The sequence below is a fragment of the Mixophyes fleayi genome, unplaced genomic scaffold, assembly GCF_038048845.1.
Source record: "Mixophyes fleayi isolate aMixFle1 unplaced genomic scaffold, aMixFle1.hap1 Scaffold_114, whole genome shotgun sequence".
In the NCBI taxonomy this organism is placed as follows: Eukaryota; Metazoa; Chordata; class Amphibia; order Anura; family Limnodynastidae; genus Mixophyes; species Mixophyes fleayi.
This window is the reverse complement of record NW_027445912.1, coordinates 142501-150000: the sequence shown is the minus strand read 5'-3', so window position 1 is coordinate 150000 and position 7500 is coordinate 142501. Positions and strand designations below refer to the sequence as shown.

The 7500-nt window shown below is 45.9% G+C and overlaps 6 non-coding genes and 26 pseudogenes across 6 annotated transcripts; all 32 read right to left on the bottom strand.

The window, feature by feature from the left end:
- Window positions 1-374: 374 nt before the first annotated feature.
- Window positions 375-493, bottom strand: LOC142112928 (5S ribosomal RNA; annotated as a pseudogene).
- An 81-nt stretch (window positions 494-574) lies between these two features.
- Window positions 575-693, bottom strand: LOC142113408 (5S ribosomal RNA). Its single transcript, XR_012681522.1, has one exon. It is a non-coding gene; the product is annotated as a 5S ribosomal RNA (ribosomal RNA).
- An 80-nt stretch (window positions 694-773) lies between these two features.
- On the bottom strand, window positions 774-892 carry LOC142113001 (5S ribosomal RNA; annotated as a pseudogene).
- Window positions 893-976: 84 nt separating this feature from the next.
- LOC142113690 (5S ribosomal RNA) lies at window positions 977-1095 on the bottom strand (annotated as a pseudogene).
- An 80-nt stretch (window positions 1096-1175) lies between these two features.
- On the bottom strand, window positions 1176-1294 carry LOC142112940 (5S ribosomal RNA; annotated as a pseudogene).
- Window positions 1295-1373: 79 nt separating this feature from the next.
- Window positions 1374-1492, bottom strand: LOC142112927 (5S ribosomal RNA; annotated as a pseudogene).
- Window positions 1493-1572: 80 nt separating this feature from the next.
- LOC142113046 (5S ribosomal RNA) lies at window positions 1573-1690 on the bottom strand (annotated as a pseudogene).
- An 87-nt stretch (window positions 1691-1777) lies between these two features.
- Window positions 1778-1896, bottom strand: LOC142113168 (5S ribosomal RNA; annotated as a pseudogene).
- Window positions 1897-1975: 79 nt separating this feature from the next.
- On the bottom strand, window positions 1976-2094 carry LOC142113701 (5S ribosomal RNA; annotated as a pseudogene).
- Window positions 2095-2562: 468 nt separating this feature from the next.
- On the bottom strand, window positions 2563-2681 carry LOC142113728 (5S ribosomal RNA; annotated as a pseudogene).
- Window positions 2682-2761: 80 nt separating this feature from the next.
- LOC142113098 (5S ribosomal RNA) lies at window positions 2762-2884 on the bottom strand (annotated as a pseudogene).
- An 81-nt stretch (window positions 2885-2965) lies between these two features.
- Window positions 2966-3084, bottom strand: LOC142113165 (5S ribosomal RNA; annotated as a pseudogene).
- A 79-nt stretch (window positions 3085-3163) lies between these two features.
- Window positions 3164-3282, bottom strand: LOC142112968 (5S ribosomal RNA; annotated as a pseudogene).
- Window positions 3283-3363: 81 nt separating this feature from the next.
- Window positions 3364-3472, bottom strand: LOC142113127 (5S ribosomal RNA; annotated as a pseudogene).
- Window positions 3473-3551: 79 nt separating this feature from the next.
- LOC142113593 (5S ribosomal RNA) lies at window positions 3552-3670 on the bottom strand (annotated as a pseudogene).
- An 82-nt stretch (window positions 3671-3752) lies between these two features.
- On the bottom strand, window positions 3753-3871 carry LOC142113587 (5S ribosomal RNA). Its single transcript, XR_012681608.1, has one exon. It is a non-coding gene; the product is annotated as a 5S ribosomal RNA (ribosomal RNA).
- A 239-nt stretch (window positions 3872-4110) lies between these two features.
- On the bottom strand, window positions 4111-4229 carry LOC142113493 (5S ribosomal RNA; annotated as a pseudogene).
- Window positions 4230-4310: 81 nt separating this feature from the next.
- LOC142113080 (5S ribosomal RNA) lies at window positions 4311-4429 on the bottom strand (annotated as a pseudogene).
- An 81-nt stretch (window positions 4430-4510) lies between these two features.
- Window positions 4511-4629, bottom strand: LOC142113513 (5S ribosomal RNA). Its single transcript, XR_012681594.1, has one exon. It is a non-coding gene; the product is annotated as a 5S ribosomal RNA (ribosomal RNA).
- An 81-nt stretch (window positions 4630-4710) lies between these two features.
- Window positions 4711-4829, bottom strand: LOC142113164 (5S ribosomal RNA; annotated as a pseudogene).
- Window positions 4830-4908: 79 nt separating this feature from the next.
- On the bottom strand, window positions 4909-5027 carry LOC142113116 (5S ribosomal RNA; annotated as a pseudogene).
- Window positions 5028-5108: 81 nt separating this feature from the next.
- Window positions 5109-5217, bottom strand: LOC142113126 (5S ribosomal RNA; annotated as a pseudogene).
- An 80-nt stretch (window positions 5218-5297) lies between these two features.
- Window positions 5298-5416, bottom strand: LOC142113592 (5S ribosomal RNA; annotated as a pseudogene).
- An 82-nt stretch (window positions 5417-5498) lies between these two features.
- Window positions 5499-5617, bottom strand: LOC142113327 (5S ribosomal RNA). Its single transcript, XR_012681441.1, has one exon. It is a non-coding gene; the product is annotated as a 5S ribosomal RNA (ribosomal RNA).
- Window positions 5618-5857: 240 nt separating this feature from the next.
- On the bottom strand, window positions 5858-5976 carry LOC142113283 (5S ribosomal RNA). The gene has a single exon (XR_012681397.1). It is a non-coding gene; the product is annotated as a 5S ribosomal RNA (ribosomal RNA).
- An 80-nt stretch (window positions 5977-6056) lies between these two features.
- LOC142113097 (5S ribosomal RNA) lies at window positions 6057-6179 on the bottom strand (annotated as a pseudogene).
- Window positions 6180-6260: 81 nt separating this feature from the next.
- LOC142113163 (5S ribosomal RNA) lies at window positions 6261-6379 on the bottom strand (annotated as a pseudogene).
- Window positions 6380-6458: 79 nt separating this feature from the next.
- On the bottom strand, window positions 6459-6577 carry LOC142112966 (5S ribosomal RNA; annotated as a pseudogene).
- An 81-nt stretch (window positions 6578-6658) lies between these two features.
- LOC142113125 (5S ribosomal RNA) lies at window positions 6659-6767 on the bottom strand (annotated as a pseudogene).
- Window positions 6768-6846: 79 nt separating this feature from the next.
- LOC142113591 (5S ribosomal RNA) lies at window positions 6847-6965 on the bottom strand (annotated as a pseudogene).
- Window positions 6966-7047: 82 nt separating this feature from the next.
- Window positions 7048-7166, bottom strand: LOC142113573 (5S ribosomal RNA). The gene has a single exon (XR_012681605.1). It is a non-coding gene; the product is annotated as a 5S ribosomal RNA (ribosomal RNA).
- Window positions 7167-7405: 239 nt separating this feature from the next.
- LOC142113492 (5S ribosomal RNA) overlaps window positions 7406-7500 on the bottom strand; it is a 119-nt pseudogene continuing 24 nt past the window's right edge.

Below are 7500 nucleotides of genomic sequence, written 5' to 3'. Positions count from 1 at the left end.
AAGCCAGAACAAGAGAGAAAAAAAAAGTACTAACCAGGCCTGGACCTGCTTAGCTTTCAAGATCAGATGAGATTGGGCTTGTTCAGGGTGGTGTGGATGTAGGTATTGGTTTTCTATTGACCTACATCTCTTATACATCTCAAAACCAGCATTGAAAGAAGTCGGAACAAGAGAGAAAAAAAAAATGCCTACAGCACCTGGTATTCCCAGGTGGTCTCGCATCCAAGTACTAACCAGGCCCGGCTCTGCTTAGCTTCCAAGATCAGGCTTGTTCAGGTTAGTGTGGCTGTAGTTATTTGTTTGTTATTGACCTACATCTCTTATACATCTCAAAACCAGCATTGAAGGAAGCCGGAACAAGAGAGAAAAAAAAAAGCCTACAGCACCTGGTATTCTCAGGTGGTCTCCCATCCAAGTACTAACCAGGCCCAGCCCTGCTTAGCTTCCAAGATCAGATGAGATTCTGCTTGTTCAGGTTGGAGTGGCTGTAGATATTGTTTTCCTAATGACCTACATACCTTATACATCTCAAAACCAGCATTGAAGGAAGCCGGAACAAGAGAGAAAAAAAAAAAGCCTACAGCACCTGGTATTCCCAGGTGGTCTCCCATCTAAGTACTAACCAGGCCCGGCCCTGCTTAGTTTCCAAGATCAGACGAGATTGGGCTTGCTCAGGGTGGTGTGACTGTAGGTATTGGTTTCCTAATGACCTACATCTCTTATACATCTCAAAACCAGCATTGAAGGAAGCCGGAACAAGAGAGAAAAAAAAAGGCCTACAGCACCTGGTATTCACAGGTGGCCTCTTATCCAAGTACTAACCAGGCCCGGCCCTGCTTAGCTTCCAAGATCAGATGAGATTGGGCTTGTTCAAAGTAGTGTGGCTGTAGGTTTTGGTTGCCTAATGACCTACATCTCTTATACATCTCAAAACCAGCATTAAGGAAGCCGGAACAAATGAGAAAAAAAAAAAAAAGGCCTACAGCACCTGGTATTCCCAGGTGGTCTCCCATCCAAGTACTAACCAGGCCTGTCCCTGCTTAGTTTCCAAGATCAGACGAGATTGTGCTTGTTCAGGGTAGAGTGGCTGTAGATATTGGTTTCATAATGACCTACATCTCTTATACATCTCAAAACCAGCATTGAAGGAAGCCGGAACAAGAGAGAAAAAAAAAAGCCTACAGCACCTGGTATTCCCAGGTGGTCTCCCATCTAAGTACTAACCAGGCCTGGCCCTGCTTAGCTTCCAAGATAACATGAGATTGGGCTTGCTCAGGGTGGTGTGGCTGTAGGTATTGGTATTCTGATGACCTACATCTCTTATACATCTCAAAACCAGCATTGAAGGAAGCCGGAGCAGAGAGAAAAAAAAAAGCCTACAGCACCTGGTATTCTCAGGTGGTCTCCCATCCAAGTACTAACCAGGCCCAGCCCTGCTTAGCTTCCAAGATCAGATGAGATTCTGCTTGTTCAGGTTGGAGTGGCTGTAGATATTGTTTTCCTAATGACCTACATCCCTTATACATCTCAAAACCAGCATTGAAGGAAGCCGGAACAAGAGAGAAAAAAAAAAGCCTACAGCACCTGGTATTCCCAGGTGGTCTCCCATCTAAGTACTAACCAGGCCTGGCCCTGCTTAGCTTCCAAGATAGACGAGATTGGGCTTGCTCAGGGTGGTGTGACTGTAGGTATTGGGTTTCCTAATGAGCTACATCTCTTATACATCTCGAAACCAGCATTACCAGGAAGCCGGAACAAGAGAGAGAGAAAAAAAAAAGGCCTAGAGCACCTGGTATTCCCAGGTGGTCTCCCATCAAAGTACTAACCAGGTCTGGCCCTGCTTAGCTTCCAAGATCAAACAAGATTGGGCTTGTTCAGAGATGTGTAGCTGTAGGTATTGGGATTTGTATTGACCTACATCTCTTATAATCTCAAAACCAGCATTGAAGGAAGCCGGAACAAGAGAAGAAAAAAAGGCCTACAGCACCTGGTATTCCCAGGTGGTCTCCCATCCAAGTACTAACCAGGCCTGGCTCTGCTTAGCTTCCAAGATCAGACGAGATTGGGCTTGTTCAGGGTGGTGTGGCTGTAGCTTTTGGTTTCCTAATGACCTACATCACTTATACATCTCAAAACCAGCATTGAAGGAAGCCGGATCAAAAGAGAAAAAAAAAGGCCTACAGCACCTGGTATTCCCAGGTGGTCTCCCATCCATGTACTAACTAGGCCTGGCGCGGCTTATCTTTCAAGATCAGACGACATTGTGCTTGTTCAAGGTGGAGTGGCTGTAGGTATTGGTTTCCTATTGACCTACATCTCTTATACATCTCAACACCAGCATTGAAGGAAGCCAGAACAAGAGAGAAAAAAAAAAGGCCTACAGCACCTGGTATTCCAGGTGGTCTCCCATCCAAGTACTAACCAGGCCTGGCTCTGCTTAGCTTCCAAGATCAGGCTTGTTCAGGGTGGTGTGGCTGTAGGTATTGGTTTCCTATTGACCTACATCTCTTATACATCTCAAAACCAGCATTGAAGGAGGCCGGAACAAGAGAGAAAAAAAAAAGCCTACTGCACCTGGTATTTCCAGGTGGTCTCCCATCCAAGTACTAACCAGGCCAAGCCCTGCTTAGCTTCCAAGATCAGACGAGATTGGGCTTATTCAGGGTGGTGTGGCTGTAGGTATTGGTTTCCTATTGACCTACATCTCTTATACATCTGAAAACCAGCATTGAAGGAGGCCGGAACAAGAGAGAAAAAAAAAAGCCTACAGCACCTGGTATTTCCATCCAGGTGGTCTACCATCCAAGTACTAACCAGGCCCAGCCCTGCTTAGCTTCCAAGATCAGACGATATTGGGCTTATTCAGGGTGGTGTGGCTGTAGGTATTGTTTTCCTATTGACCTACATCTCTTATACATCTAAAAACAAGCATTGAAGGAAGCCGGAACAAGAGAGAAAAAAAAAAGGCCTAAAGCACCTGGTATTCCCAGGTGGTCTCCCATCAAAGTACTAACCAGGTCCGGCCCTGCTTAGCTTCCAAGATCAAACGAGATTGGGCTTGTTCAGAGATGTGTATCTGTAGGTATTGGTTTAGTATTGACCTACATCTCTTTTAATCTCAAAACCAGCATTGAAGGAAGCTGGAACAAGAGAGAAAAAAAAAGGCCTACAGCACCTGGTATTCCCAGGTGGTCTCCCATCCAAGTACTAACCAGTCCCGGCCCTTCTTAGCGTCCAAGATCAGATGAGATAGAGCTTGTTCAGGGTGGTGTGGCTGTAGGTATTGTTTTCCTATTGACCTACATCTCTTATACATCTAGAAACCAGCATTGAAGGAAGCCGGAACAAGAGAGAAGAAAAAAAGGCCTACAGCACCTGGTATTCCCAGGTGGTCTCCCATCCAAGTACTAACCAGGCCCGGCTCTGCTTAGCTTCCAAGATCAGGCTTGTTCAGGGTGGTGTGGCTGTAGGTATTGGTTTCTTATTGACCTACATCTCTTATACATCTCAAAACCAGCATTGAAGGAGGCCGGAACAAGAGAAAAAAAAAAAGCCTACAGCAACTGGTATTTCCAGGTGGTCTCCCATCCAAGTACTAACCAGGCCCAGCCCTGCTTAGCTTCCAAGATCAGACGAGATTGGGCTTGTTCAGGGTGGTGTGGCTGTAGGTATTGTTTTTCTATTGACCTACATCTCTTATACATCTAAAAACAAGCATTGAAGGAAGCCGGAACAAGAGAGAAAAAAAAAAAGGCCTACAGCACCTGGTATTCCCAGGTGGTCTCCCATCCAAGTACTAACCAGGCCCGGCCCTGCTTAGCTTCCAAGATCAGACGAGATTGGGCTTGTCCAGGGTGGTGTGGCTGTAGGTATTGGTTATCTAATAACCTACATCACTTATACATTTTAAAACCAGCATTGAAGGAAGCCAGAACAAGAGAGAAAAAAAAAAGTACTAACCAGGCCCGGACCTGCTTAGCTTTCAAGATCAGACGAGATTGGGCTTGTTCAGGGTGGTGTGGCTGTAGGTATTGGTTTCCTATTGACCTATATCTCTTATACATCTCAAAACCAGCATTGAAGGAGGCCGGAACAAGAGAGAAAAAAAAAAGCCTACTGCACCTGGTATTTCCAGGTGGTCTCCCATCCAAGTACTAACCAGGCCCAGCCCTGCTTAGCTTCCAAGATCAGACGAGATTGGGCTTGTTCAGGGTGGTGTGGCTGTAGGTATTGGTTTCTTATTGACCTACATCTCTTATAGATCTCAAAACCAGCATTGAAGAAAGTCGGAACAAGAGAGAAAAAAAAAGGGCCTACAGCACCTGGTATTGCCAGGTGGTCTCACATCCAAGTACTAACCAGGCCTGGCTCTGCTTAGCTTCCAAGATCAGACGAGATTGGGCTTGTTCAGGGAGGTGTGGCTGTAGGTATTGTTTTCCTATTGACCTACATCTCTTATACATCTAAAAACCAGCATTGAAGGAAGCCGGAACAAGAGAGAAAAAAAAAAGGCCTACAGCACCTGGTATTCCCAGGTGGTCTCCCATCCAAGTACTAACCAGGCCCGGCCCTGCTTAGCTTCCAAGATCAGACGAGATTGGGCTTGTTCAGGGTGGTGTGGCTGTAGGTAATGGTTTCCTATTGACCTACATCTCTTATACATCTCAAAACCAGCATTGAAGGAAGCCGGAACAAGAGAGAAAAAAAAAAGGCCTAAAGCACCTGGTATTCCCAGGTGGTCTCCCATCAAAGTACTAACCAGGTCCGGCCCTGCTTAGCTTCCAAGATCAAACGAGATTGGGCTTGTTCAGAGATGTGTATCTGTAGGTATTGGTTTAGTATTGACCTACATCTCTTATAATCTCAAAACCAGCATTGAAGGAAGCCGGAACAAGAGAGAAAAAAAAAGGCCTACAGCACCTGGTATTCCCAGGTGGTCTCCCATCCAAGTACTAACCAGTCCCGGCCCTTCTTAGCGTCCAGGATCAGATGAGATAGAGCTTGTTCAGGGTGGTGTGGCTGTAGGTATTGTTTTCGTATTGACCTACATCTCTTATACATCTAGAAACCAGCATTGAAGGAAGCCGGAACAAGAGAGAAGAAAAAAAGGCCTACAGCACCTGGTATTCCCAGGTGGTCTCCCATCCAAGTACTAACCAGGCCCGGCTCTGCTTAGCTTCCAAGATCAGGCTTGTTCAGGGTGGTGTGGCTGTAGGTATTGGTTTCTTATTGACCTACATCTCTTATACATCTCAAAACCAGCATTGAAGGAGGCCGGAACAAGAGAAAAAAAAAAAAGCCTACAGCAACTGGTATTTCCAGGTGGTCTCCCATCCAAGTACTAACCAGGCCCAGCCCTGCTTAGCTTCCAAGATCAGACGAGATTGGGCTTGTTCAGGGTGGTGTGGCTGTAGGTATTGTTTTCCTATTGACCTACATCTCTTATACATCTAAAAACAAGCATTGAAGGAAGCCGGAACAAGAGAGAAAAAAAAAAAGGCCTACAGCACCTGGTATTCCCAGGTGGTCTCCCATCCAAGTACTAACCAGGCCCGGCCCTGCTTAGCTTCCAAGATCAGACGAGATTGGGCTTGTCCAGTGTGGTGTGGCTGTAGGTATTGGTTTTCTAATAACCTACATCACTTATACATTTTAAAACCAGCATTGAAGGAAGCCAGAACAAGAGAGAAAAAAAAAAGTACTAACCAGGCCCGGACCTGCTTAGCTTTCAAGATCAGACGAGATTGGGCTTGTTCAGGGTGGTGTGGCTGTAGGTATTGGTTTCCTATTGACCTACATCTCTTATACATCTCAAAACCAGCATTGAAGGAGGCCGGAACAAGAGAGAAAAAAAAAAAGCCTACAGCACCTGGTATTTCCAGGTGGTCTCCCATCCAAGTACTAACCAGGCCCAGCCCTGCTTAGCTTCCAAGATCAGACGAGATTGGGCTTGTTCAGGGTGGTGTGGCTGTAGGTATTGGTTTCCTATTGACCTACATCTCTTATACATCTGAAAACCAGCATTGAAGGAGGCCGGAACAAGAGAGAAAAAAAAAAGCCTACAGCACCTGGTATTTCCATCCAGGTGGTCTACCATCCAAGTACTAACCAGGCCCAGCCCTGCTTAGCTTCCAAGATCAGACGATATTGGGCTTATTCAGGGTGGTGTGGCTGTAGGTATTGTTTTCCTATTGACCTACATCTCTTATACATCTAAAAACAAGCATTGAAGGAAGCCGGAACAAGAGAGAAAAAAAAAAGGCCTAAAGCACCTGGTATTCCCAGGTGGTCTCCCATCAAAGTACTAACCAGGTCCGGCCCTGCTTAGCTTCCAAGATCAAACGAGATTGGGCTTGTTCAGAGATGTGTATCTGTAGGTATTGGTTTAGTATTGACCTACATCTCTTATAATCTCAAAACCAGCATTGAAGGAAGCTGGAACAAGAGAGAAAAAAAAAGGCCTACAGCACCTGGTATTCCCAGGTGGTCTCCCATCCAAGTACTAACCAGTCCCGGCCCTTCTTAGCGTCCAAGATCAGATGAGATAGAGCTTGTTCAGGGTGGTGTGGCTGTAGGTATTGTTTTCCTATTGACCTACATCTCTTATACATCTAGAAACCAGCATTGAAGGAAGCCGGAACAAGAGAGAAGAAAAAAAGGCCTACAGCACCTGGTATTCCCAGGTGGTCTCCCATCCAAGTACTAACCAGGCCCGGCTCTGCTTAGCTTCCAAGATCAGGCTTGTTCAGGGTGGTGTGGCTGTAGGTATTGGTTTCTTATTGACCTACATCTCTTATACATCTCAAAACCAGCATTGAAGGAGGCCGGAACAAGAGAAAAAAAAAAAGCCTACAGCAACTGGTATTTCCAGGTGGTCTCCCATCCAAGTACTAACCAGGCCCAGCCCTGCTTAGCTTCCAAGATCAGACGAGATTGGGCTTGTTCAGGGTGGTGTGGCTGTAGGTATTGTTTTTCTATTGACCTACATCTCTTATACATCTAAAAACAAGCATTGAAGGAAGCCGGAACAAGAGAGAAAAAAAAAAAGGCCTACAGCACCTGGTATTCCCAGGTGGTCTCCCATCCAAGTACTAACCAGGCCCGGCCCTGCTTAGCTTCCAAGATCAGACGAGATTGGGCTTGTCCAGGGTGGTGTGGCTGTAGGTATTGGTTATCTAATAACCTACATCACTTATACATTTTAAAACCAGCATTGAAGGAAGCCAGAACAAGAGAGAAAAAAAAAAGTACTAACCAGGCCCGGACCTGCTTAGCTTTCAAGATCAGACGAGATTGGGCTTGTTCAGGGTGGTGTGGCTGTAGGTATTGGTTTCCTATTGACCTATATCTCTTATACATCTCAAAACCAGCATTGAAGGAGGCCGGAACAAGAGAGAAAAAAAAAAGCCTACTGCACCTGGTATTTCCAGGTGGTCTCCCATCCAAGTACTAACCAGGCCCAGCCCTGCTTAGCTTCCAAGATCAGACGAGATTGGGCTT